We start from the raw sequence: 13249 nt of genomic DNA, 5'->3' as shown, positions 1-13249 counted from the left end.
CCATGCAAGGTTTCAGCTCACCAGAAAGGAGAGATCCTGGATGTAGAGGCATGAATTGCTGTATGAGATCACTCCAGGGTAAGGCCAGCTAGAGAGCTAACTGAGGTTGCTCTCTTCATCCATCCCCAAAGAAATCACTAAGTATTGGAGATGGGAGAGGGACTGTTGCACCCGGAGAACCAAGGAGACTATGAATATGTGCCCATTATGTGAAGAAATACCTTTTCAAAGGATCCCTTAGTCTTGTTACATCTCAACTATTGACTGAGCTCTTGGATTTCTTTCCACATAGTGTCTGGTTTGTTATCTTCATGTAGTTACTCAGTAGATATTACCACTTAATATGCATGTGAGCAGTGTAACAGCTGATGAGGGTGGGCTGCAGCTGGCTTGCATGATTATTTGCAGATTGACAGCAACCCAGGCCTTGCAGTAGGTCTATAGTCATGTTGGGCTGCGTGTTCCAGAATGCGTAGTCAAACTTGCAAGCTGGCACCCTGATTCAGCAAAGCCCTTAGAAAAATGCTCATGTCCTGCTAAAATAGGTGAAACTTCCTGTTCTTTGAAGGATAGTTTGAACATAAGTTTACCTTAAAGCATGTGTTTACTGAGTAGGGATGTGAGAAAATAAGAGTACTTCTGAAGAGTGCTTTCCCATGATCCAAATTGCTCTTTTTTTTGTGTCGCAGTTGCTGTTTCCTATGTGTCCGAGCAGCTTTTAGTGCAAGAGAAATGATCACAGCCTCAAGCATAGGATTTACCCTACTGTGACATCTTCCTGTGTTTGTGCCCTTGAAAAAGGCGTAGTAGAAAACTGCTCATCTTCACTCTTGACTTTTGTGCTTTTATACTCTTCTTGAGTAAATAGGTAGCTGCTGTTCTTAGTAGTGTGCTGTTGAAGTGTCTGACAAAGGAAATGACACTGATGTTCATGTTAACCCTTTGACAATGTAAAAATAGCTGGGGTGAAACACTGCCCCTGAGAGCAACTCCTGTCCCATTTTAGTGCACCTTTATTCTGAGGAGAAAAAACATATAATAATTATAAAAAGAAATAAAGGGATGTTTTCCTGGACTTTGAAAGCTTTTGACATTAAAGAAGAATGCTCTATTTATAACAGCAGGACTGTATGTTTTTAAAAGCCTCGAGACACACGTGTGCTGAGGAGTCAGAGATGCTCTTTGACTCCAACTTCTTTTTTGACCTCTGCTAGATTAGTGAAGATATAATTTGTAACATGACCCCAAGAATCAAAAGTCTCTTTTTATTAAAAACTTCGGAAATGACCTCACAAGGGAGTTTGAACTGATGTATGCATAGATAAGAAATCCTCTACTGAAGCTCCTTTTGAGAATTAATGCACAGAACAGATGAGAATGTGGATGTATTTGGGACAAAACTCATTCATTAAGCCATGCAGCTAGAGAACTAAAAAGAAATGAGTAATAGAGAAGGATTTTAATATATAAATAGTTAGTCCAGTATCTGTCTAAATTAGAACTATTGAGCAAAGTATTTCAGCATGTGCTCAAGTGAATACTTGAGCATTTTCATGGTTTTACCAAATCCAGGTCCAAAAGTGCCTATTCCAGCCATCTAACTAGATTTCCTCCTAACATTGGCCAAAGAAATTCACCTCCTGGTTTTGGCATCTCCTATTTGGCAGCTCCTATTTTGCATATATATTAGAGAGACCCAGCTTTGGTTGCTGGGGATGCTGTTGTTGATTGCTTTCCTGTTTTGGGCAGTTGGGGTCACACCACCTAAAAAATCATTACTAAAAATGATTGTTTTGGGTTTTTCCTCTCTGCCTCCCACACTTCTTTCTCTGTGCTTTGAATTGTTTGGTGGTATAGGGGAGTTGCTGATTCATTGGCTTTTCTCCTGCAGCTGTACCTGACTTTAATTAAGATTCTGGTGCAGGAGACCAGGTGGACAAACCTCACAGCAGAGGAGGGACAATATTTTCCTTGGTCCCACAGTTACCGCAGGTCTGTTACCACTGACAAATTTAGCTGTTACCTCATGAGCGCATGGCACTGTGGTTTGCTGCAAGAAAACCTTCAAGTGCTGAAGCAAAAGGGCAGAGCGATGCTTGTGAGAAGCTAGAGAGCATCTGCAAAACCAAACAAGTTTGTGACCATTTACTGGAATAAAAGTAGTGAGTCACTGTGGTAAGACAGCAAACATTTTTAGAGTCAAGTGCAGTTCCTTTGGAGCTTTTGAAGTTTTGTAGGGAAGGGCTGAGATTCACTGGAGAAAGAAATTAGATACAACCCTCGGAGCTCGCTTGACCAAAACTTTATAAATTACCCATTTTGTCTTCAGGTGAACAAGGAACTGTAGAAAAAGCTCTGAATGGGTCATATTTTTGCTTTTCCACTAAGCAACACTGTCAAATCAAGAAATTCCTCGTGTCAGCAACTTTGAATCAGAAACACTATTCTGCCAGGCTTCCAGGCATTTTAAAGCAAGGGTGCAGGTTAGCTAAGACCCCATCCAAAATGAGTAGTTTGCACTGTGTTAGATGCAACGCTGCTACCTGAACAGGCTGACGCGCACCCCAACCTGGAGCTCTCTGGTGCAAGGTGACGACTCCTGCTGAGCTCTTGTGGGTGTCTGCTATGCAGCTGTTTGCCTTTTTTAAAAAAAAAAAAAAAAAGTAGCACTGGAATGATACTATTCAACATGAAAACTTGGCATTCAGGCATACCACCCACTTGGAGTGCTGGATGTGCAGTGCTTAGAGTCCTCGGAAGCTGTGAAGGGCTGGGACTGAAGTGCTTTGCCGGCCTTGTGCTGAACCTCTACTGAAGACGAGAGTTTCGCCGAAACTGAAAGGGGAGAGCGTGAGGCGGCTGGGCTGCGCCAGGTCTTCCTGGCGGGATGTGCTTTTAGACTAAACTACCTGAGGCATTATGGGACAGCAAGTAATCCCGCTGGGGGAACCTGAGCTTTATAAACTGAGGGCACAGTGCAAAACAGTTGCCAAGTGTGTAATCTCTGCTTATTATCTCCCTAATATACATCATCTGATTCACTGCCAGCACGTACTTCCGTCTCTCCGTCTTGCTACACCCCCCCTTCCTGCTTGCTCAGAAGATAAAATGTGTTGTTATAACTGCAAATGGGGCCCCTGGGACTGCTCCCGAAACCTTGGCAGTAAATTGCCCTTCGTCTCTGCAGATTGCCTTTGACATCTTTGGAGTTTGAAAAGTAAAATAAATAAATTATATTTATTTTATATATACACATAAAATATATTAAAAAATAATATAAATGTCACATTGCAAATCCAAGAAAAAAGTATTAACCATTTTGTCCTGGACACATGGCTTGGTGACAAAATGTCAGGGTTTCCTGTGCGTGCTTTTTACTATTTCCTCTCCACACTTGCTGTAATCTCTCCAAGACCTTTGGAAGCTCACATAAATGGAGGTTTGTCTTCTGGGTTAGTGTCAGTTGGTCCCAATTTTTGTTTCCGCTATGGGTCATATTGACAGGAATCCTGAGGGTTTGGGGTTTTTTTTTGGTGTCAGTTGTTTTTTGTTTACTTTTTTTCCTGCCTTCCTCTGCAGCATCCAGCACAGCTAGTTGGGAGCCTTTGGGCACCCCTTGTTCCAGCAGTTCCTGGTTTCTAGGGCTGTGTTGGTGTCAGTATGTGATAGCTAAATGCTATGGCTGTGATGTTTCAAGCAATGTTCAATGCCAGATCAGGCCTCTCTGCGAGGATGTGCAAAGGAATAGGGAGTTTTGAGGTCCCAGTTGTGTTTAAGGTAGCGTGTGCATTGGTGAACTAAGGCTGGTAACAGCTCTGCTTGTTCACAGAGACCCTGAGGCTTGCAGGGAGTTATACTGATGAAAACCTAGGGAGAAAACTGAGTGCTTGCTCATTCAGGTGTCTTTAAGACTGCAGGGATGCTCTCCAGCATCCAGCCCCACTGGGCAGCAACGGTGCTGGGTCACTGCTGCTGCAGAGCAGCTGGTGCCAGGGACTTGTGGGGCTCAATCCATCCTGCTGTGTTGCAGCTGCCTCTTGACCTCTCTTGAAGAGCTCTCTCCGGATTACTGGACTGGGGGAATCGGCTTTAGGCTGAGACACTGTGTGTGGGGAGGTTTTGGGGGGCTGCAGGAGGAGGGCGAGGCTTTGAGCTGAAAGGGTGGTGGGGCTGGTGGAGGGGGCTGAGTCCATGCAGCGCGGTGGTGGGGAGATTGCAAACAGGTCTTCAAGGATGGTGCTGTGTGTGTACAGCCCTCCCCTACCTCTGTGAACCTGGGGAAGCACTTGAAGTCATGACTTTTGGCTCCAGACGGGAGGTGACCAAAAGCAGTAGAGCTCGTGTAATGCAGCAGGAATCCTGCCCTGTCCCTGTGCGTTAGGGGTGTCCTGGGGGAGCTGGGGGAAAGAGGCTCATTGCTGAATGCAGAGACATGAGGCCAAATGCAAAAAGGCTGTCATCCTTCTGAACCAACGTGGAGAAAGCAATGCCGTGTTAAGGTACAGAGCTGAAACGCTTTGACCAGGGGAGAAAGTCTGTAACTCACAACCTGATAAGAGGAACAGCTTCGCCTTGCTGCGCTCTTATCACAGCGTTCAGTATTGCTGCAGAAAGCGGCCAAGCCACAAGAGAACTGAGGGCACAGCAAGAGGTCCTTCCCCTCTTGCTTTGCTCCATGGGGCCCTTTCTGCTGCAAGCAGCCTCTAGAAACAACGGAGAGGTGCAGAATCAGAAAATATGAGAGTATCGTTGAAAGCTATGGCCCTTTTCCCGGTGGGTGGCTGCTCTGCATTTATATGGGGGGTCAGACCAGATCTAAGTGGTCCCTTTTGGCTTCAAAGTTTATAGCTATTATGAATGCCTCTCAGCATGCACTGCAGGGCCTGTCTCTACTCGATAACATGGCTGTATGAAAGAGTCATAAATCAAACCTGAAATCTGGCAGGTTTAATAATAAATCCTAAACTTGTGCCAGGTCTGTGAACTTTTCAGTGTAACTGAGGTGCTCTGAGAGTGAACCTGAGAAGTTTGATGGTTGCAGGAGGAAAACAGGCAGAACTTGTCAGCTTTGACCCCAAATCAAGGAAAATGTTGTGGTTTTGGCTAAGTGGGGCTTTGTGGCTTTTGTTAACCTGAGGCTCAAAGCAAATGTGTGTTTGTGAGAGGGAGAGGGGGGAAAAAAGAGCTTGAATTTAAATGGGAATGCTTTTTTGTAATGTTTCTCACTGCTCTCACTTGGAAGAGGGTAATGCAAGGAAGCGATGGTTTATCTCTGTATTGGGAGAGTAAATAACGCTATGGAAAGCCTATTTTGTTACTGTGAAGTTCACATGTCCAGATTCCAAATCCCATGTAGGCCAAGGACTGATCCTTTCTGATCACTTTTGCATCCCCTGCCCAGAGTCCCTTTGTGCCACATCTCCGCTAAACAGAAGCAATTAATTCCCTAACGTGAGTTCAGATGGGGGTTACTGAGGAGCAGAGAGGGCTCCGTGGTAGCTCTGGACTGATTTTGTGAAGGAGGAGATATTTCCTGCTCAGAGAACACAAGCGCTTTTGGGTGGGAAGATCCCGGGGGAAATGCGTCTCCCATGCTTTTTCCCTACCTCTTATTGCACTGCTGAACAAGCAGCACCATTGATGCCCCCAAACTCATCCTGTGAACCTTGCAGCACCCCTGTAAGTTACAAGTTGGGGGAAAAATTGTTCCTGTGTTATCTATTTTTCCACCTCAAAGCATAGCAATTGAGCCAAAGTGGGATATGGATTTTGCTGTCATCTCTATGGCAAGAAACAGTCTTAAGAGAAAAAGCTACTCCTTTGGAGAACCCAATGTTTCCAGTGATTTTTAGCTAAGAACTACAGTTGCTGTTGCCCAGTCTAGTTGTTGTACTCCTTGGGTTTCCCAGCTCTTACACATATATTCTAGCTGGGTAGTCACATGGACAGTATATCTGCCTGATGCCTTGCTCCAATGCTGCCTTGGAGAGATATTCAGCATCTGATACTGCCCAAGTGTTACTGGGAGTCAATACTTTTTGAAGATGTGGGTCCCTGGGTGAGACTACAGTTCAGGCAGTGCTCAATGATAGTTTCAATGCTCCAAGGCACCCTACTTGGAGAAATTTTTAGCAAGTTACAAGGTGCTTCTATTGAAAATCTTTCTAGGCATCACTGTCTGCATCTCTTAGACCCCATATGACTTTAAGAGTTATTGACTTTATTGTTTATTAGCTTTTTTTATTGCTCTTGCTCACAGGACACAGCTGCTTATGTAAGTAAATGCAAAATACAGGCATGAGCGAAATGTGCAGGGAAGTCCTTGGAATATGGGTCAGGGCAGAGGTGGCTAAAGGCTGAGGAGGAAACTTCCTGCTCTGGAGACAATAGCATGATTGATGCACCCAAAGAGCTGATTTAATCCAGTTGAATTATTTCATCGTGAGGCATAGAACCGCGATAAAGAGGCTTCCTCCTCTCTGGATTGATGCAGGGAGGCAGCCAGATAACAGGATTAATGATCTGAGCCCGCAGTTCAGGTTTCATCCCCAGTCGCAGTACGAATCAGATGTGACCCTGCTGACTTGGTTGCAGTTATTCCAGAAGGGCAGGGGTTTAATGAAAGGTGGAATTGAGCCTCCTGATCTCAAGAAGACTGGCTTTCTGGGCATGATTAATTTTTCCAAGTCAAACCGATCTTTTGGGCCAGTGAACAAGTCTTTGTTCAATGCTGGCAGAGACGTGTTAGGAGGAGGAGACTTCCCTGCTCGGGGCTAGACCCCTTGGGGCCTGCTCGCCTCAAGTTAGGATGTCGTTTATAGGTGACGAGATGCTCATTGTGTGTGTGAGTCCTATTTGTATTTGACCTGCTGGTTTCAGGCTGGGAGTGTTTATTAGGGTTGGAGCTGCACAATCTGGGCTGCATCCTTCGTGTTTGGGATTTGTTTTTTTTCGTTGTTTTTTTTGTTTTGTTTTGTTCTGCTCAAATGCAGTTTTTTAACTTGTAGGAAATACTTGAAGCAGGGGTGAGAAAAAGGTGGTGATGGTGGTGGAAAATCTCTCTTTTTTTTTTTTTTCAGCCAAATCAGTTTTCTGATCCAGTCTGCTGCAGGGCTGGTGTAAGGGCTGGAGCAGGAGCAGATGGGCAGGGGCGTGCAGTGGGGAAGGGACAGCTCCTTTTTGGCAGTGGTCACGTCAATGCTGGACGAAGTGTCCCTGTAACTACCCAGGGAAGTCCTGCTGCACGGAAATGCTCAGGAGGGCTTCTACAAACTCAGCTGGATTCACTTTTGCCCTCATCTCTCAGAGGTTTCTCCATCTGGAAGGACCCAAGTGGTGCAAAATAGCAGTTCCCAGAGCCTGGAAGGGAGCCATGGATAGTAGGCTTAAGCCCTAAACTATGCATGTGAATGTAAATTGTGAACACCTCCAATGTGCAGGCCGTTTGGATCTATGGCTCTAGCATTGGCCTCCTTTCATGATGATCAGAAAGGGGTGGAAAATATTTATACTAACAGATTGTGAGCAGCTGTTTTAATGAAGCATTTATGTACTAGGCAAACTTTAAATTGCCCCAAAATGGGACACATGTGTTTTATAAATACGCCATTATGAAGAATTGGGGAGTAAGAGATTCTGGATCCAGAAGCTAATCCTCCTACACTTATTTATTTTAATAAAGAGTTTATAAGTTGGAAAGCAATGGTGTAGAAAATAAATGCGGGGCTTTCCAGAATGCAACCATGCTTCAAAACTGCGGCAGTGGAGAATAAACCTCCCTGGATCCAGCACATTACCTCTTGATTCTGCACACCAGCCTGTTTAAAAATGTTTCCACCCCACTTTGAGCAAGAAAATACCAATCAGGTATGGAGCCCTTCCTGTAGGAAGATGGCATTTAGAAGATGGGTTTGTTGTGGTTTTGGATCCAAATCCAAATGAAATACTTCCAGTTCTCTGCTTTCTTAGCAGATGATTAAAGGCGAGGAGCCTCATTCATGAAGTCCTGTCATGTGTCAAATCTGAAAGTGCATTTCTTAGGCAAAACTGTCATTTGCTTGATCCTGGTGCAAGTCTGCTAGAAAACAAATTGAAGAAGGGTTTTGGGGCTAAGATCCTCTTTGTCTGCATGTCAGCTCTGTGTCAGGTAGGAATGCAAAATGCCATTTTGGAAAGATTTCCTCTCACCAGTACCACTACCTTCTCCAGACCTTAGGAGTCTTTAATTCGTAAAAATGCTGGTGGGAGCACAGGTAAAATGTGTGCAAAGGCGTACATGCACTCACTCTGCCAATTAAAACTGGAGGTCCTGCCTAGAAAGTTGTTGAGAGTTAAACTTTGCTTACTTATTCAAATAGCATGTGGCCCTGCTGATCTGGGGAGGTTGTCATGGTTATCCTGCATCAGCTGATGTCATCTCCTTTTCTGTAGAAATAAGTGCTTTTCAGCTGACCAGTTCAGGGTAAAGCTGTTTAAAATGCTAAGGCAGCCAGAGCAGCTCGCTGGGGTCTCTGCTATCGGGGTACATATAAAAGCTGTGAATCAGATGGCACTGCTAAATTGTGGAGGAATTGATGGGGAAACTAGTATGGACATGCTTGGATGGGGCAGACCCAAAGGTATTGTGGGTACACAATGGTGGCACTGAGGAGAGCGGCAGAGATTGGGATCGCTAGGGAAGCTAATTGAAGCAGTTGAATAGACGGAAGGAGAAAGGCAGTCAGAAACGTACAAAAGCACAGAAAAATGAACCACTAAGTTGTTTGCCTTGTGACTTGGGGATTTTAAACCAGGATAAGGGTGCTGAGTGATAAATGGCTTTGGGATGTTAAATGTCAGGTCTGAGGGTCTGTGGCTGGCATCTGTATGTCCAGTGTTTAAGCCTTGCATGAATAACGACTTTTTGCTGGTGAGGAAGAGCCCTTTACAGTGCACAGATCCTGACACCCCCTTTCTATCGAGCAGTGCTGCAACAGCTGAGCCGCGTGGATCCCAGTGCGGCTGCTGGGGAGATAAGGACAGTCTCGTGGAGGCAGGCTACGGGGACCAGCCTGCTGTGAGACAAGCTGTGCTTGCTGATGTGCAAAAAAAAGTCTTGGCTGGGGACCAAAAGTTCACGGTAAGATTCTGGAAAAGATGTGAGCAGGAGTCTTAAAAGTTTGTTCTTGGGGATAAGATGAAAGTGGTAAGGGATATAAGCATGAATTAGTTGAACATGCTGTACCAAAAAGCACGAGTTAGGGTGTTGTTGCACCAGTCTGTGCAAGAAAAGCAGCTGAGTCTGCTTCAGAGGCAGGAGAAAGCCTTGGACAAATCATGGCAGAAACTGGATCTGGTGGTTCCTAGGTTTTCTTTAGTACCTGTATGCAGGTATGGAAATGTGTTAAGATGCAGTTCAGAGCTGGAGCAGTGCAGCCAGGAGGATGCCTGCTTGAGCTCTCTGGTGAGGGTTGAGGAGATCTTGCTGCAATTTGGGGTGTTGGAGAGGCTCCAAAGGCTACAAAACTGTTAGGGTCTGAATATCCTTCTGAGGTCTATTCCTTTATCAAATGTGGCTGAAATGGGTCATGAGGTTCAACAGCTTCAGGGGAGGAGTAGTGGAGAGGAAGGGACAAAGAAATAGGCAGTGCTGCTGTGCATGACTCATTTTCTTAGGAATCCTAGCTGTAAAAATAACAATCCTACTCATCGTTTTACAAATGCTTTTACAAGCACTTAAACATAGGATGTTAATGTTAAGTGTTGACCAAAATGCTCTGAGCATGAAAGGTTCATTAATCTGGATGAAAACATGTAAAATGATAAGATAATCTGTACTTGCAGTCACAGCACTGTAAACCGATCAGTTGGTTTCACACCAGTGTAAATGGGAGAAGAATATGCTTTTTTCTTTTTTTTTTTCTCTCTTCTTTTTTTTTTTTTTTTTCTGTTATGGCTGGAGATCTGTGTCCAAACTTTCAGGCTGGGAGATTTTTTTCTGGTAAGGGAGAAAAAAAATAGAGATCCAGCCCCTGGAGGAAACCTGATCAGAGACATACTGACTTAAACACACACTCCAGGTCTATTGATCTCCCCTGTCCCCTCTGCCCTTTCTGTCTTTAGGTTATAGAAACAATGTCTGTCAGCAGCAACTCTGCTTTCTGTGCTGTTTATTAACTCTCTGGCAGAAGGGAGTCTGCTCTCCCTTTATGGGGTCCCAAGACCCACAACGAACTTAACAAACCAAGGGGAATACCTCCAGGAACTACCCTTTTGTACACAAAGCTCGGTGTTTTCTTAAAAAAGGATAAAGTATCACGACTCTATAGTTGTGTAACGGTTGAACAAATCTAATGAGAAATGCAGAAAATGTCTATCGAAGCCTGATGTTTGGGCAAGTATCAAATGTGTCATCTTGCAGAAGCTCAGAGTGCAACCTGTTGCCTGTCACCCTTTGTTTTATGACTTTGCACAAGAGAAAAGAATCATAATTTCAGCTACTGGGCAGGCAAATATTGAGAAAACTTTATCCTACTGGGACAAATCCTGTGAGAAACCAAATCCCTTTGGCTTTCTTTGCCGCCGAAGTTAAAGATTGCTTTAGCGCTACTCCAAGGCACTTTCACCAAAATCCTAACCCTGTGCCAACGGAGTCAGTAGGAAATCACACCAGCTCACCCTGTGGTTCTTCAAATTCCTGTAGGGAAGCGGTGACATTGTCCTGGGGATTTTAGATCATGCCAGAGCAAACTTGCAATCCATCTCCTCATTCTGTGTGCCCCAAATATAATTAGACATCTTTGCTCTGACTTCTTGCATTGAACTGGGCTGTATCCAAGGGTCTGACATGGTCCTCTCCAGCACTTCAATCCACTCACACTTGTGCCTCAAAATAGAACATTATAATTTTGTTTATTTGCAGGCAGCTCATCCCGCCCCTTCAATTCACACGCTTCTGCTGTGTATTAATAACTTATTCTTGATCTTAGAATGGTCATAGTGCTGGTGTATCTTCAGAGGGTTTTGAAGGTCTTATTTCAGGAATGCAGTTCTGAGTCCTAAAAAGCAATAAATCATAAAACCGAGTTGGATCTATGGATGGCCCTTGGAGAAATTCAGCATAGCTTTTGAGTAGTGTAACATGCTGTTAATTTCCATTCTCTACGTCACTGAGATGCTTCAGAAAAATGCCCACTCTTCATTCCCAAATTCTTTGCTTTGTCTGTATCTTTTGTGCTTGTGACATTGTGTGTTTGCAGAGTGATGCTCCTGGGGGTTTATTTGCCTTGCGAGAGTCCAGCAGCCAGTGCAGCAGTTGCTGGGATCTAGCTGGTCTCTGCTGTCATCTGCTCTCAAGTTGCTCCCCGCATGTTTTCACGTAGGACATGCTAAGGAGAAGTCAGGAGAAAGAAATTTCTAGTATGTGTGTCTATGGTAGTTTTTGAGCCATGCATGGCAGTCTGTCCATGTCTGTGCTGGAGCACACTTGCCGCAGTGTTTCCTGGCTGCACAGGCACTGGGATGGGGATGGAGTGAGGCTGAAGGAGGCTAACGATGCTTTGCTGAAAGCCGTGAGCCATGTTTCCATTGCCAGACTCAGGCTCAAGTTTGAATTTTGTACAGATTCCTTGGCTGATGCCTTAAAGTCTGCAAGTCCTTGGAGCAAATCTGGAATCAGTTTGGTGTGGGCCATTTGGTTTTAAGTAGAAGCCGGGTGTAGCTGTAAGCTGTTGACCGAACTTTTCTGTTTTTTTATTTCACCCAAACAAGCAGGAACTGAGAAAATGTCAATGTGAAACTCTGCGAGCCTAAACCTGAGCACAGCCTGTGTCTCCCCGGCTTTTGACTTCTGACAACAAAGCTGGCATCTTTCCATGGTAAATCATGTGGTATCTTCACGTTGTAACTGGGGATTCAGCTGGATCACTGAGTTTTAGACAGCATTAAATGGAGATTGGACGGGGGGGCTTTGGAAAGGTGAAAGATTCTCTGGGCCTGTATTGAGACCCTTAAAGTCTGGCTCCTGCTGCCAAAAACTGGGTCTAATATATTATTTTGTCTGGCTCTCCATTTGGAAAACTGTTCTTGGCTGTCTTTCCTTTGCTACCCCTTCAGATAGAATATACAATATTCTCCCCACTCACTATACATGTAGAAATTCCCGCTAGCATTTCTGTTTTCATTTGCCTAAAATATTTCAATTAGACACAATCAGTGACTTGGCATAGCATAGCTTTTTGAAACTCTACTCCCTCTGCCTAGGCTCCTCTTCACAGCATTTCCTAATTGGTGTGAAATCTCCCTCCTTGCCCTGCAGCCTGTGTCAAAGTTGCTTTTCTATATATTGCTGTGCTGTGTCCCTGGACCTTGTTAAGCCAGAGAGATGTGGGCTCCATTCAGTCCTTTGGGGGCTCCCTTGATTTTGCAAAGGCATCTCCTGTTTCAGCATCTGGCCTTCCTGTAGGGGAATCACATGTATGTTCTCCTGACCTACCGCCTTGTTAAGTTGAGGGTTCATTAACCTGTAGTAAGTGTTTTTTGGCATATAGTGCTGCTTTGTGATTCTTGTACCCAATGAAGAAATTCAGTCTGCTCTATCTGTTAATCTATCTTATTCCTCCTGCGTGAAAATAAGTTCAGTTACTGTAGGTAGCTCTGTCCTTTGCTGTGCAAATGTTCCTGTGCTCTTTTCTCCAGTTGACTGTAGAGTTTCTTGTTGGGATTTTTTGATTTCCCATTTACATGCTTTCTTAGAGCTGTAGAGCAAATAGTTTACTCCCAATGAAGTTGACTCTGTTTCCAATTTTTTTCTGAATGGATGTGAGCCAAGATCCCACACAGGGTTCAGCTGCCTAATTTGTCATTGATTTTGCCCTGGTGGACATGGTCCTCGGTGCCTGTGTAACTGGAATCAGAAAGGTGGTGCTGGCAGGTTGCCCCAGGACTGCCCCATGCAGAGGTGTGCTGTCCCCACTCTGCCACTGCCCAGCCGTGTGACCTTGGGCAAGTCGCAAGGCTGGATGGGCAGTACTGGAAGTCGTTATTTTCCTCCAGAAAATTTTGCCCACAAAGTTTCAGACATCAAAGATAAGGCCTTGAGGCATGCCTATAATCTCAGTAAATAAATAACCACAGAAACAATTTGGGTGTACAGTGTGCTGTTGTGGAGCAGTTGCAGTGTGTTTATGCTGCCAGTGAAGGGGAAAATAAATGAAAGGGTTTTGTTTGGGTTTTTTTTTGTTTTCTGTTTTTGTTTGTTTATTTGTTTAAA

Source organism: Haliaeetus albicilla, chromosome 12 (genome assembly GCF_947461875.1).
Source record: "Haliaeetus albicilla chromosome 12, bHalAlb1.1, whole genome shotgun sequence".
NCBI lineage: Eukaryota > Metazoa > Chordata > Aves > Accipitriformes > Accipitridae > Haliaeetus > Haliaeetus albicilla.
This window is presented reverse-complemented; position numbering follows the sequence as displayed.